The following is a 16,552-nucleotide window of genomic DNA, read 5'->3' as shown; positions in this document are numbered from 1 at the left end:
AACCTTTTTTCCCCTCACAAGTTCCCTTTGTGTTTTGATCACAAATTCTCCATTAATTTCAGTAGGCTTCGCTTCTTAGGGCTGCCTTCTGCTGCCTTTTCCTTTTTAGTAACTTCCTGGCTAGGGAATACAAGACCTGTTGGTTACTGTTGTGCTCAAAAAACCCTTCACTTGAGATCCAGGCATTAATCGTATATTTTAAAAGAAGACTTTCCTGAAAATTTTATTTACAAAATCTTTAAAAAATATTTTAGAGATTAAAGCTACTGAAATATTACTATGAAGAATTTTCTCCTCTTTCAGGCAATTTATTGTTGAAGGAAATAAAGTTTGAGGTTTTCAAGTGAACTTTAAGGTAGGTACTTACTTTAACCTGAATTTTTGTATCATTGGAGCAATCGCCTCCTCTAAACTGCTAACAGAGTCCCAGTGTAAGCAGAAATGATGAGACCCTTAAACCCTCAAAGTGTCCTCTGGGCTAGGACTATAGATTTTCAGGGATAGTGTGAAGCCAGCTACCTTGCAGAGTTAGTAGCATGGAGTGCAATAGGATGGTAACAAAAAAGCACTAAACCTATTTTCCTGAAATTGTTTCTGGTAAGGCCAAGCACTGTGTCAGTCCAAGCTACCTAAATTACAGTTTCTGTAAATGTGTCACTTAACAGCATTCACTGACCACACATAGCGGCCCGGCTACCTCCCCAGCTGCAGGCATCCCAAAAATGTAAGCGGACTCACCAAAAGCTAAGCCCAAATTTTTAGTCCAAAGTACTCTAGAGTGTTTCAGGGGCAGCACCCTTCCCCTTCCTTCTTTGAACTTCAAGATGAAATTTTCTTTCAGACATAATGATTAGTTTCTGCTTCCTGTTATAATTTTTTCACATGCATATAAATTGAGGCTGTCTACCTAGGTTTCTAACCAGCAAAACATAAGAATTGGTTTTTATTTGGGTTTTTTTTGGGGGTGGGGTTTTGTTTTGTGGTTTGGGGCTTCTTTTGGTGTGTGTTTTTTGGTTTGTTTGGTTGGTTTTGGTTTTGTTTTTTTTCTCGCCTTTTGCCCAAATCCATGGGAAAGATTCCCCAGCACTCCTCTTTGCAGCATGACGGTAATATGTGTAAGTAAGGCCATCAAATGGTGATCAAAATTATATTTTGAATACTGTAAGTATGTAACATTCTCTCCAGTGTGCCAGTCTGTGCTTGAAAAACATGTACCTAATCACGAAGTCTAATAAGATGCATAATGGTTATGTTTATATTGTGGTGCAAGGCTCAAACTAGCCTGTGAATTTGTGATCCTGGCAGAAATAATAACCAATTAAATTGTCTATAACATCTTGTAGATGAAGCATGTTGAACTCATAATAAAGAAGCCTACCTACTTCAAAAATGCTAGATATCTTTCAGTGTAAACATAAGTCATATTAACCTTCTAATTCACATGCTGTGGTTTACTGATCTATTGTCCCTGTACCTAAGAATGGGAAAAGTACTTTATTATTGGGTTTGAGAATTGCTAGAATAATCGAGAAAATACCTTTTCACGTATCTTGATGACTTAAGTTGGACTGAGAATCAAGGTTATGGAAATGTCGGGCACAAACTTATCCTACTCTCCTTTCGCTGAATAGCTGTGGCTCATGAATACAGATGACTGATGCTACTGGAATCTTATCCTGTGAGGCTAAATATCCAGAACTGCTGCTAGTCACTGCAGCTTCACGAAATCCTGATGTATGCTTCTACAAAGACGAATGCTTTTAAGCACAAAAGGTGTGTTTTGAATTAATTTTCAGGGGTTTTCATTATTAGAAAGTTAGGAATGTTTTATAACTAGGGTTTTTTGTCTTGTGTTTGTAGGAAGGCATCTGCAAATCCTAATATGATAGTTCATGCTAGGATTCCAGGGTGAAATTTTGTATGGTTGTCAGTCTAGGCATTTTAAGCGATGTCAACTTTTGCGGGCTATTTTTTTATGTGACTCAAGGACCTGGATCCTTGAGGGTCCAATATAAAGGATGATCATCCCCAGAAGAAGTATTGTGAGGGTGTGGAGGCAGATTTCCATCTTCCTCCCAGCACCTCTTGCAGCTGATACAGAGAACATGGCCACGAGGGTCTGCCTCAGCCCTAGCTCTTGAGTTCCTTTAAATTACATTGGTTCAGCCTCAGGATCTCTAGGTAGAGAAGTCATCTTGGCATTCTCCCCCTGTCCTGAGCCATTCTGTATATTGTTAAGCCACAGCATTATACAATTGTGTCTATTAAAATAAATATATTAAAAAACCCCAGTAGATAAAGTAGACAATAAAAGATATATGTTTCCTAAAAGTGTTTGGTGAAATCCCTCTAAGTAGCTTTAAAGGGGGAGAAAAAATAAATTGGCTTTGAGTGGTAGGTAGCTTTCATGGATCAAAAACAAGTTAAGAGAAGACGACTTCCAAAAAAATATACAAACGGTTACAGCATAGGGAAAATATGTTGGAATAAGACAAAGATACATTTATTAATGATGTAGGAAGGCGTATTAATGGGTGGTAGAAAAATTGTCACAGTAGGTGACAGACTATTTGAAAAGAGCAAGGAAGCTATCCCAGAAGAACTCAACAGAAGCAGATTTAGGGGTGAAAATTGAGATCAAAACCTGCATGGTAAAATTTTATAAACTCTTAACTAGTAGGTCTGCAACAAACTCAGGACGAGGACTTACTGCTGCTGTAAGAGAGCAGTAATCATATCAACGGCTCAACAATGCCTCCAGAAAGCAAGGTTACCAATACAAATGGAAAAAGAAAATTGCTTAAATCATGGAAGTTACTTTATAAGAACTATAGTGGGAGTACACCTATGCTACTCTTTGACATAACATAAGAATAATAAATCAAATAAATTGAAAATTAATGAGTTGAGATGCGTTTTAATGCTCCATTAAATGAGATTTTTTTTCTTATACAACCTTTTTTTTTCATGGAACTCATTTCTGAAGAACATCAGATTTTAGGAATTGATTAGGGAAAAAAGCTGAGCATGAATGAATATAGCTGTTATTAGAATATGTTAAGAAAAATAAATACAGGTTTTCAAGTTTGTTTTACTCTGACATAAACAGTAAGACCCAGACAGGAAATCAACTGTTAACTGAAATTAACCTGCCTAGGAGACCTACATGGGGATTCCTGAATACCCCTCTGAAATAATCAAAACAAGCAACTATCCAATGGTTATTCTATACCAGTCTTAACTAAACAATGTTTTTACGCTCATGTATTAGGAGCTCTTGTCTTGTAGTTTCTAGCTTTGAGAACACACATGAAAGATGATGCTCTGAAGTGTATCACTTCTAGGACTAGTCCATATCTGAGGCTAAGCATGTTCCTAAGTATTTGCTGCAGTGGTACCTATGGTTTAAAGTTCTATAACAGCAGATTATTTTCTACTACAATTTCAAGATTGCAAAATCCTGGAATAATTGGGCCAATTTTATTTGCATCTTGTGTGTGTTAATATTTGACCATTGTAAGATGACAAAGCAGAGATGATATATAACAATGCATCTTTTAGATTTATATATAGACCATATTTATATACATATATTGAAGTCTCACTAATGGTTTTTTTTTTTTTCCCCGAAGTAATAGATGCTTTCTGTACATTTCCTAAAGTTATCAAGGAAATGTGTACTTTTCAAAAATCTTCCTGGGAATTATTTATCTGCTGGTGAACGGGTGGGGAGGTGGAACAGGACACACATGGACAGGATGAATGGAAGAGGAGGAGAGAAGAACTGACAGTCAATTACACTGACATTAGATGAAGCTGTATTTGCGTTAGTACAGCCTGAAAATGCTAAATTGGACTGTGGGGGGACAAAACCTGTATGCTATCCCAATAGTTTAGTTACACTAAACATCCGTCTCTTGCTTAGATGCTATTTACAATGAGGTTTTTGTGCAGATGACTGGTACAGAGCTATGCCTCTTCCAAGGAAGTTATGCAGCAGTGTTTATTCATCACCACCTGCTGCTTTGTGAGCAGCAAGACATATAGCTGGTACGTGGCTGAGGAGAATAAATAGCCAAAAGAGAGAATGACTAAAGAAGGGGGAGGAAAAAAAAAAGCATAAATCACAGACAGAATTATCTTCTGTCATCGGTATCCTGTCAGGTGGATTTGGAAGGTGTGCTGCAAGGCTGTATGAAAAATATAAGCAGTATTGCCTTGTTTAAAACCAAGTTAAGCTAACTTCTTCAATCTGTATTTCTATAAAGAACTTAATAAGTTAAGGCAAAAAGTGCCAAGGTTTTAATACATAATTTAACAACGGTTATGTACGAAGATCACTGGGCTTCTCCACAGATAACTTTCGTTTTCGTTTTTGTTTGGTTTATTTTTTTTTAAGACCTTAATTCAAAATTTATTGCTTTCTTGAAGTTTTCCTCTGTACTGTTATGTTATTGTCCCTGTTCCCCCATTAATTAGACAGCTTCTGATCATTGGAAAAGTTGATGTGTTCTTATTACAAGAGAGATACAGTTAAAATTGTTTGAATCTGATGTATGGCATGATCCTGCCAATGGTTTTGTTTGGGATTGGGACTGCTAGTTCAATGGATGCCACGTAGTACTGTTTCTCTGAGTAAAGTACATATACACGCTTTAGATGCTGCATACGTACTAGACTTTGGATATGCTCAGCCCTGTTTGCTTCCAGCAAGAGCTGTAAACAGAAATGCAGCGGTGAGTACCTGAAGTTCAACAAGGTACTATTCTTCATGTGATGGGAAAATAGTGTTTAGAAAACGTTAATTTATAGGAACTTGAACCAAGTGGGTAGATGCCTTCAGAAAGCACTTTCAAACTGGATAAAAGTATGCAGGGATATCAAACCTAAATTACAAACTCTTGCGTTATAAGCAACGGTTACCTGTGTGTCCTGCCTGTGACCACCTTTGCAGAGGGCTAGGTAACGTGCCACTGTAGATGGGCTTCAAAGTTAAGAACAGTCAGACTACTGAGGATATCAAAGAGCTACCCAATGGAGCTTAGTTTATCGCATTTTTACATCAGTTTATTTTTCTCACTTGCTTCATAAGAAAAATAGTGACTTTAATGCACAAAATGATACTTCTTATTGGAGTGGAATTAAGTGCTTTTCTAAAGGAGGATAGCATAATAGCAGGGTTGAGGTGTTTTGTTTTTAAGACACCGTAATTACCCTTATTGTGAGTATATTTAAATGGAATGGAAAATGGAATGAGTATACTAGTTCTGTCTCCTGTTACATAAAAGTCACTGTGGTTACCTAAGTTATCTAATATTTACTTGCCTCAGAGCATTTCTGCAATCAGGATCAGTCAAGCCTACTGAAATTATAGTCCCAAAGGCTTGCCCGAAACTGGGGAGAAACAATAACATTGTATTGCATATTGAAGATGATATCTAAGTGTAAAAAATATGGCTTGAAGACTTCTGTGTTCAGTACTGTTAATGATTCTGAAGCAGGCTGAGTAGTTCCTCTGTGGAAGGATGCAAACAGGGAAAAGTCCATGATGGCTTTGAGGAGTTTAAAGGTCAGTACAGTGATATCTGGAAGACTTTGGTAAAGGAAGGCATCTTCCTCAGAGGATGGCAAACAACAAAACCAAAGCTAACTACCCTAAATGCTATACACCATGGTTCTCACTCATGTAGCCTGTTATCAAATTAACTTTTTGGTGGGCTTCACCTTGCACTTGCGCTGCCATATCAGATTGTGCAATTAACATTTTTGTGTGACAGGCAGTTGTCAGACAGCTGGGGGTAGTAGGGAAAAGCAGATAATTATGTGCCTCGTTTGTGACCTGCAAAACCTCTTTTTTTCTGTTAAAATCTATGACAGAATCAAGCCCAAATTAAGGAACTATAATAAGGAAGTCTTCAACCATCAAATATTAAAGGTCATTTAGTACAAAACTGTACCAGTCAAGGAAAATACAGGAAAGTTGGTTGGAGAAGATTTAACTACTTAATGTGGAACGTTATAAGTTGTGATGTTTCTTAGAGGAATGAGTAAACTAAAGAACACAAAGCATTTATTTGCATTTTGTAGATACATACCAAATTTTTAAGTTAGTCCTAGCATTTTGGAACTTTCCATGGATAAACATTGATTTTAAAAAAAATTAGCTGTTTTATACATTAGCCTTCGCTAGCTAACAAGGGATTATATAAAAAAATTATTCGTAATTAAATAGATTTCACAGGGTAGCCAGGGTGAAGATTTAAAATGTCATGGTTTGTCCTAGATTAATAACAAATCTCAATAGAAATGCTCTATAACGTGTTGAGTGAGTTAATCTTTGTCACGCCTGTTCTGTTATAGGTAAAAATCACCAGCCAAGAAGGTCTCTGTACAGTACGAATTACATGTGGATAATTCTTTTATACTTCAGAAATGGTAAACAAACACTTTCATCGCTTTCTATCCTTTTATTGGACGATATTAAAAATTTGCACATTGCTTCATACTATGATTTGCATGATCTTGATAATAGACTTACGCTTTGGAAAGTCACAAAATAAAAATCAGTTCTGATGACAGTTTAGCTGTAAGTTTGATATTTGCAAAGGGATACAAAGACTGCATTTTTTGATGTTACCGTAGCCTTAAAATTATAGTTCAACCTTACTCTCCAAAAGGCTAAGCCATTTCCTTCCTTAACTGCTATTTTATTTAAAAAGCAAAACAAAACACTCCATTATACCTTCCAGCATAGACAGAATACAAGACTAGAAGATGAGCAGAAACACGTCCCAGTAGGTTTGCAGACAATGTCATTGTCCACATACTCTTTTTTTAATAAAATCTTTAAAAAAAAAAAAAAAATGACCTGCTACTATTGGGTGTTTTTCCTGCTTTCCTTAATTTAATTTTCCCAGCTCAGTCCTCCTCATATAGCCCAGCCTTACACTGGGTACCTTGGCTACAAAAAAATGAGCCCCATTTGAAGTATGCATCTGGTTTTACTGATCTCTCAGCAGCTTATTTAAAAATATGAAACAATATGCTGCCCTCAACTGAGTGTGATCTGCCCTCTGAGAACGATGCAGAACACAACTTCAGAAGGATGGAGCTAGAAATTATGTCTGAGAAATTATTGGTTTCTTTTGGTGTCCTTTTAGTGAAGGTGGTGTTAAAAAGTGAGTAAAACCACAAATTCGGGTGAAAAAGGAGGAGTGGATGGTTCTGAATACATGATATAATTGTATACTATGTATTTAATATGTGCAGAAGCTGAAATGTGTCTTTAAGCAGACCTTTAGGAAGCTCAATATCAGTGGGTTTAGCAATGTATTGTCACATTTGAAGTTCTGTCTGAATGCATTCTGTCTCTATTTTATACAGAGGCGGCTTAAGTATCTCAGGTGCCCTTAATGTATAGTTCTCTGTATCATCATAGGTACTTACTGGTTTTTCTCAGCTTAGGCCAGAATGACGACTCAGTTTTTCTAGTGAATTATACTGTAAAATGCTTTTTCTAGAGGTTTTCATTGAAATGCCAGTGCGCTTAGGGCCACATCATCCTACCTCATGCAGAGTTCAAATAAATGACTCTTCCACAGAACCTATTGTGGTTAAAGAATGGGATTTGAAAGCTGCATAGTTATGTGTGTAGATGCCATGTTGCATGCTGTGCTTTAATGCTGACCTTCTTTGCATGAGCTTTTTGTGACCCAGTTCATTGCTATGACAAAAAAAATCATATCCCTTCTCCAACTTTCCAGCCAGTGGTTATTCAACAAGAATACTTGTTCGATGTATTCCCTGTTGCAAGAATGCACATTTCTTGAAAAAAAAAGCAGTAATGCAGTCAGCCTTAAGGTGAATAAACAGAGGTTGGCTGGTAGCTCTGTGCCCTGCCAGACAGCACCTCATGTCAGTCTTCGGTTCTCCAGCTGAGCTTTCTGGCCATTAGTACCGGTACATCTTCCTTTTACTTCCGTTGGTAGAAAATTAGATTAGAGGAGGGACACGGGAATGGACAAAAGTTCTCTATAGATAAGGATTGTTGCTCTGTTACTGCTCAGTGATTCACCTATGAATGTTCTGATAGATATTAGTATTAAAATCTGAAAAGACAGCTCATGAATGAATGAAAATTCATATTTTTAAATGGAAGTAGTAAAGCAAAAAGTTTGTTCCTGTAGAAAGAACATGTATCTATCTAGAAGAAAAAAAAATCTATATATCTATATATTTGGTTATCACAGGGTTTATGTTGCTATCACTTTAGCATCCATTTAAGTGCAGAAATTAATTCTAGCTGGATTTGGAAAATGTATCTGAACTCTGCTCTTGAGATCTTGTCTACTTTGCTTGTTTAAATTTTCACAAAATGAGTGTGCATGGGATGGTGCCTTTCACTCTCCTGAGTGTTTCCCTTCTGTCCTGCAGCCGGCTCCATGTGGCAGGAGAAGGCTCTTCTCTTTGCCTTTTTCAGTATGTTGGTCTTCTGAAAAAAATTTGTTAAATTTTCCTTTAAAATTACTTTTCTGCATTTATAACAGGTTTTGTATTTATGTGAACATAATTTTATATTCTGCTTCATCCAAAGAAAAGAAATTGGGAAACATGGCTTGGAAGCATGTTCAAAACTCCCAGGCTTTGGTGGCAAAGTGAGCTGGAAGACGGAGAGCTTTAACGGCTGCAGTTTTAGCCTCCGGGCTCTGCAGAAATCCATTCACTGAATCAAGGTCTATCAGGTACTAGACCTCATAGGTGACATATGGCACACCCTATGCTTGACCAGATTCCTAGTAACATGATGATAAAATGCTGCATGCTATGAAATTTAGCAATCACATGAAAAGGTGAATAGAACAAGAAATCTTATGTTATATGTTATACCACTGCTTGGAAATCCTTTGAAATAGGCTTTTTTTTTTGTGGTGTTGAAAAATTGCACCAGTGGAAGATTCTTAAACAATCTTAATGTTGTTTGGAAAAAAAAAAAAAAACAAACAGAACAAAACCAAACACAAAACCATATGAATTAAATAATAGATTGCTCATTTTTTGTTCAATCTGAAATCAATTTTTTCAAACTGAAAATTTTATTCTGTTTTTTGTACTAGTACTTTTAAGGTATGGCTAGTGTTTGCTACTTAGGTGCCTAATTTGATATACACACTGGCTTTAATGTGAAACTGCAGATCAGTGAAGAAAACATGAGATAATTCTTAAGTGTTATGAAATCTTTAAGGCCATATTTTAAGGAAATATAAAGTAGTGGTTTCTCTGAGGTCAGTGGAATCGTAAGGGTTTTCACGAGCTCAGTATCTCTGCTCTGAGCTTAATTGTTTTTTATTGTGTGGTTCAGTTTTCACTGTAGATAGGATCGCAGGTAGCTGTGGAGAAGTACAGATGCTGTTTTCCTACTGTGATTCCCAGCACTGGATGGGGACACAAAAGCAATGAGTTAGCGTCCAAAGTTTTCCAGGTAAACAGAACAGAAGTGTCCTGGTCAGACTTGTTTGCTCCCCTTGACAGAAAGCTTACTCTGTTCGGTACCATGCATTTGTGTGGACTGCATGTTTTAGACCATGAATGAGACATGCGATAAGTGTACATACAACGAATATGAAAAACAATAATGACATGGTAGTCTGATGTGACTGCTTCAGACCGTGCTTATTTTGTGTTTTAAAGAAAGTGTAGTTGTTCCATGACAATGCAGAGATCTACACAATTTCTTAACTGTGCAATTATAACGTAATTTCAGTGTGACAATCTTACTGTTGATATAAAGTAGCAATTTTGACTAAGTTCCCATTAATTCTGTATTAATGACATTTTGATATGATCTTGATAGTATAATCCTAATGCATGTCATATCTAATAAATGTTGAATTAAGAGCTCCACTCCTGCTAGCTTTTCAAAAATCTGGTCTTTAATAGGGTGTAACAGAAAACAATTCAAAATATTAGGAAATTCTCATTATTTCATCAAGGAAATCCAGTTATCAGTTAAAGCCTTACATTCCTACTTTATTAAGAGAAGCTATGCAGACTTCTTTATGGGGATGGGAAGGGGTAGATATATATAAGATCACTGGTGTAAATAAAAGCACACAGCATGTTCTATTTGTAGCTTTGTAAAGAAACTGTGGAACATTCTCCTTTGCTTGCAGCCTATTACTGTAACCTTTATTTGGCCATAAAAACACAGTAACAACTTTTATATTATGAAACAACACAGTAAAGCAAGCCAAGTGTAGAATGAAGTGAAAAACATATCTATGCCCGTCATAAAGAGCTAGAGCAGTTTCAGAATGACGTGGCACTGGTATGGGTTATGTGTGTATCTGCTACACTGCTAGTCATCATATTGCATATTATCGACTCTCCATGTATACTTTTGAGACACTACTCCTGATATTATTTACCATGAAGTCAGAAATACTTATTATACTGCAAGATTCCTTGAGAGGCTTTTCAAAAGTAGCTTCTCTGTGTGATTTCCACCCCACACACCCCACCCCCATCTGCCCCAAGGGTCTCAAATTATTTCACACCATAGGTTCCCAACAGGTAAATGGTGATCAAATTATATATGATTTTCATGAAAATGCTTAAGTACTTTGTGTTCAGGAGTCTGAGTAGTACGGATACCAGCTCTGATACTTGGATCATCTATTTGAGATGTTTGTAAGGTTCAAGGCTGAAACATCCTAATGACTTTGTAATAATTTTCTCTTGGATCGCATTCAATCTCATTATAGCTGTAGAAGTCCAAATGCTTTACTGATTTAATTGGATTTAATTTCTTTCTACAAATGGCTCCTTTTTCTTTCTTTTTTTTTGTTTGGTTTTGTTTTTTGTTAAAACTGGTGGTCAGTTAGGATCCAAATATACTGGGAGAGATCATCTGCCCTACATCTAAGCGTAGGCACCAGCCTACCTTTAAATTAAGGAAGGGGGAAGGGAACAGTGAGAAAAGTAAAGAAAAACTTCTGTTAGGCTTTTCAAGGCACTATTCATTCGTGTCTTATTTTCTAAGTGAAAATTTTTGGATGCTCTAATGAATTGATGTAAAAAGAATTGGTGCTAAATATGCTAAATTCCGACTAATGGGGAGACAATTCTTTAAATACTTTTCTTCCATAATAAAAATCCTAGTTTGTTATCAGACAATTTCAGTCTTATTTGATGTACCAAAAAAGCCTTAGAAAAGTGCTCTCAAAATCCAAGCTGATTTTAAATTAAAATATATGTAATTGAAAACAAAAATATGTTCTTATGCAATTTTTAGCATACTTCTGAGGTCTGTTGAACCTGATACCCAGAATAAATCCATCCACTATGAAACCAATGATTTCTGATCTCACCAGGGCTACTGAGATGTGAGTGAAATTTGTTATTCTTTCCTTGTTGTGTTAAAAGCATTGCTAAAATACTGTTGCCTAGCCTTTTCAGTTTTTAAACCAATTAGTCACAGAAACGGAAAAACCTGTTTTTTCTGATACTTGATTTTTATTTTGTCTGGAAGGATTATCAAGTAGCTCTTTTTTATAGAAATCAAATTTAAGCAACCTAACACAACATTTATTAAATTAAACAAGAAATTATTTCAGAGTTAAACAATAAATAATGGACCTGTATGTAGATTGTCAAGCAACCTTGGTATGCACATATTCTTTCTGCCTTCAGTTCTGAATGAATGCTGACTTCAACAGCATCAATTTCAGTATGAGAAGACAGATTTGCCCTGAGATGTCTGCTGGATATAAGGAAACTTCAGCTTTAAGGTGCTCAAAAAGGAGTTTTAAAGTCAATGACTGCTGACTGAAACACTCTGTTGCTGAAGGTATCATGACTCCTTCTTTCTGTGACCTGGGTGAACCTGGTGGCATGTTTGATTTAGGTCTCCATTCATGTAGCTACAAAATGAGAGAGGTATCTGTGAAATCTTGGACTACAAGTGCATCATAGAGTCAAGTCCAAATAAACACCACACATGACAGCATCAACAGGTTATCAGGGATGACTTGTTTTAGATGTATAAGGAGAGACATTCGTAACAGCTTCTGAAGAAGAAGCTTCCACAAAAAAAATTGTTTCAAGTTTCCTAATACCAAGTAATATACTGCAGGTCATCTGTAGATGTTGGGGATTGATCTAGTTCTTGTACTTGCACAATTTATGCAGCAAGAAGTAGAGCACTGGATTTCCCTCCTACAGTTTTCTTCTCCTCTCTTCCCTCCACCACATACAAATCTAAATGTAAATTTACGGATGAAGAGGCTCAGCACTGCTCCCTCTGTGGTCAGCATAGGTTAGTCCAGAAATTCCCAAGTGAGTTGGTTTTGATGTTCTGTTTTCTGGGATCCTAGAACTGCTTCTTATCATGTATGGAGTGGTTGGATCAAGTCTTGTCAATACCAGAACTACTGCAGTTGTAATATTACATGAAATGTAGGCCTTCAGTGTGGAATGGAAGTAGGTAGCCCAGATATGTTAAGCATTAAATACATAATCACTGCTGTTTTGGATAGTGGGAAAAAAGAGGTGTTTCACGGTATGAAATCAAACTTGTTTTTACTGTAATCACATGCTTATAAAATTGCTGATTTCTCTGTACTTTAACAGCAAACCTATGTGGGCTGCATGTATTTCCCAAAGGTACGAATGATAATTTCAGTTGGAAGTCTAACCTGCTAAAAGCAGGGTTAACAATGAGGTTAAATTTACTTAAATCTACTTCTTTATTATTTTAATGAACTTGCTTCTGAATTGGCTGGTTCTTAGATTTAAAAGGGGTTACCTTGGAAATCTCTTACGAAGTGCAAATGACCTCCAAAGAGACCTTTGCAGCAGCTTTTACCGAACTCTGATGTTTAAACTATAATTCCAGTACTGTGGTAGCCAGAATTTTTCTCCTTTTTTTCTGGGTACTGAAGTTAGGAACCTATATAACAGTTGCATCATTTCATTTTTTTTTTTTTCAGCTGAGTACAAATGAAGTTGATATATCAGTGTGTTGTAGGCTGGTATTCTAACCACTCTTTTGTTATGTGATATGGATTTAAAAAAACTTATTGCTGAAAGTTTATTTTTAATAACTAAGAAAATTGAGATAACAGCACATCAGACTCCCTCTGAGATGCTGTGAAAGTTGGATTAGCAACTGTGTGATTCTGAATATTTCTGCTGTGTGTGTACTTGTAAGAGGTAATAAATATCCTGTCTTGCCTGAAATATATACTTTTAAATGGAAGTGTAATATACAGTCCAACAGAAGAAATTGCTAGGAACTTTTCCACACTTTTTACACATTCTCGTCCCTTGTGAACCTTCCTTTGCCACGCAAGCGAGTCTCCAGGGTTCACCATCCAGAGCAAGTGGATTACTGCAGTGTTTATAAAAGCATGCATGTTGAAGATTGTGTTGGGAATCAGTCACCCCAAACCTATTATCTCACAACGTGGTATTGTTAATGTGTCAGGTTTCAATCAAGAGCAATAATAAGCTGCATGCATTAATTCTTTGTATGTATTTATGGTGATTGTGTTTAAACCTGTGGTTATGAACTATTAGGCCAGGTATATTGAAATACTTCGCCCCGAGACTTACGCTTTGCCTTCCTACTTTGGTAAGAATGTTTTACCCTCTGGTAGCTTAACAGATTTGTAAAGAGTTTAGTTAAATCAAGGAGGTTTTCCAAAGGCAGAGGAGGGCATGGAGGGGGAAGGAAGGAATGAGAAGATGGAGTGCAAAAAGCAGGAGGAAAATCGGGAAAGGGAATGCCAAATCTATTTTCTAAGGTAAAGAGAAATCTTTCTTTGAGGGGACAGAGAAATGTGAGTAAGAGCTGAAGAAGTGTCTCCTGTTACTCTTGTCTCTTCTACTCCTGCTCAACCAGTACTGTTGTCTCAGACCTACACTTGCACTCATCTTGCATCACTGAGGCCTGCAGTGTGAACTAGTTCACAAAAATTATCCTTAAGAAAAGAGTGCTGATGTCTCTGGTTTTGTAATCCTTCCATTATTTACGATGTTGTTTGGCATACTGTATTTCAGATTATATTATTGGGAACTCATTGTGTCTGGCTAGTCTTTTTAAGACACAGAAATGCAGTATACAGTGCAGAGCATTAAAATGTGCCAAGTTACTGTTCTAGTTATCTATAATGGTGCTACAATTCAAGAAAAAATATATATACACGCCTGTACATTTGTATGTATGTCTATGTGTATACACACACTTACAAAAATATATTTAAAAGCTGGCATTCTCTGCACTGCAGTGGCGATAGGATATCTACATCTTAATGCAGTCTGCTTCACACAGCACTGGACATGAAATTGGGATAGTTGAGTTCTACCTGTAGCTTTGCCTCAATTGTAGGGGCTTTGTGGTTTTTTGGGGTTTTTTTTGTTCTTTTTTTTTTTTATAAGAAGGTATTTACCAATTGCATTTGTAATGCATTATATTTTTTTTCCAACAGTTGTGCCCTTATTCTTCTAAAAGCCTTTTGTGCAAAGTCTTGTGAAGGCTTCAGCATTTACAATTTTGGTGTTTGACAGAAAGATACATTAATGGTCTGCTTCGTTAAGTACATTCTTAGAATTTTCTCCCTATTATAACACATACGCATTCAAAATAACTGAATATAATATGCCACCATTTCATGATTCCTTTTTTATTACCATTATTTCCAAAGAATGAAAACAAAATTGGGACCCCTGCTGTAGTAGTTACTATATAAATACAGGCGTAAGGGGGTATCTTTTGGCTCTGGCAAGCGTAAGCTTGTGCTGCATTTTGCAGAGGGAGACAGTTGATGCATTTTCCTCTCTAAAGCAGGCAGCGATGTTCCTACATTATCAGTGTATTTAGCCAAACTTGCAAGAACCTGTGTGACAACTGGTGTTTGAAATGCTTTGAATTTTGCAGTAATTTCCTTTGTTTTCTTCTTGTATTTTCTCTGTATGGTTAATTGTAAAAGGGCACATATAGTCACCTTACTTCTGCTTGCGAAGCTAGGAGTAATTATTTACTTAGTAAAAGTGTCAATAAATTTGGGCCAAGAAATGGAAAGTCTTTAATTAGAAGAGTGAAAAAATATTTAAGTGTTCCGCACGTCTAATATATGGAATATTTCTATCCAGGGTCTTTGAAGTTGTTATACATTAATATTTGATCTCACTTTAAGTGTATGCAGCACTAAACAAATTGACTGTATAGTCTAAGTCTACAAAAATCTGCAAACAATTCTCTCCCATTTTTTGGTATAAATGTATTACTTTTCTTCTTAAGATGCACATTGCTCTGTTAAAATATATCTTTAAAACATAAAACAAAAAAGTCCCAAACCCTTCAAAACAATAGAAAGCTCCATATATCAAGGTCAGTTAGTTAAATATGAGGGGGCATAAAGATGCTTTTTTTTATGCCTTCAAGCAAACAGCTTGAGCACAATCAAGTCTGACAACAGTAACATTCAAGATTAAGTGCCCAGTCCTTAATTATAGAAGTTTGCCCCTAAACATGCAGCTTTTCCTTTTGTCCTGACTGTATTTGCTGCTGAGCGTTTCTCTTCACAGTAATACAATTTTATCTCAACATTGTGGGTTGTAATTGCTGCAGTCCCTGCTTAGCCACTCCTGCCCTCTTCTAATGACCTGGCTTCGAGCAGGCTGTGCCCAAGCGGAGTGGGAGCCCCTGCTCCCATGTTCTGAGATGGGAAATCCTTTATACTGAGCCCTTTAGGTGTTCATAGGCTGAAACTGAGCTGTGACATCCTTTATAGGATATTTGCATCAGATCAGGACAAAAGCAGCAGTATTGTAAGCATGAAAGCTTCCTAATTGTTTAATCAATTCTGATCAAGATGGAGAAATTATGTAAAGAATAATAATATGCTGTCTGGGTGGTATAGCACTAATATAGCTGCAGGTACCTGTACTGGAGCCACTCGACCACTTGTGGAGATGTTCTGCCATGCAAGCATGGTACAGCCCTTGAGAGGAAACCAAAGATTTAGCAGTAGGCCCGTCTCTTCTACCTCCCGTCCTCCAAAAAAGAGGCAGAGCCACAACAGAATTGAAAAAGAATTCCTCAAGTTGCAAAATTTCATGAGTTTTCTTAAGCTCACTCAGCATTACCAGGCATAATTTACTCCCTTGATGTACCAGTGCCTCCCCCCGCCCCTGTATTTCCATACTTCCACCTGTATGTCTGCACATAAAAGGAACATGGGAGAACTATCAGCTGCTGTTACATGGCTGTGAGGTGCCTGGTAGCCTGGGAAGGACGCTTTTTTCTGGAAGAGAAAATGACAAGCTGACTGCACTTTTTACAACCTTTTTACCGTTCTATCATAAGTATCCATGGTAACATGACTGTTTCTTTCATGCTGGTATGTAGCATCAAAGAAACAATTAATGCCGATTATAAATTAATGTAGTTGCATAGAACTTGCTGCCAGGTGTTCTAATAAAAAAATCCTACAGTTGGGACACAAGGAAGAAGAGTCAGAAATACATTAATTTATTCTTCTTGGCTATGTTT

This window comes from Phalacrocorax carbo, chromosome 5 (assembly GCF_963921805.1).
Source record: "Phalacrocorax carbo chromosome 5, bPhaCar2.1, whole genome shotgun sequence".
Lineage (NCBI taxonomy): Eukaryota > Metazoa > Chordata > Aves > Suliformes > Phalacrocoracidae > Phalacrocorax > Phalacrocorax carbo.
This window is presented reverse-complemented; position numbering follows the sequence as displayed.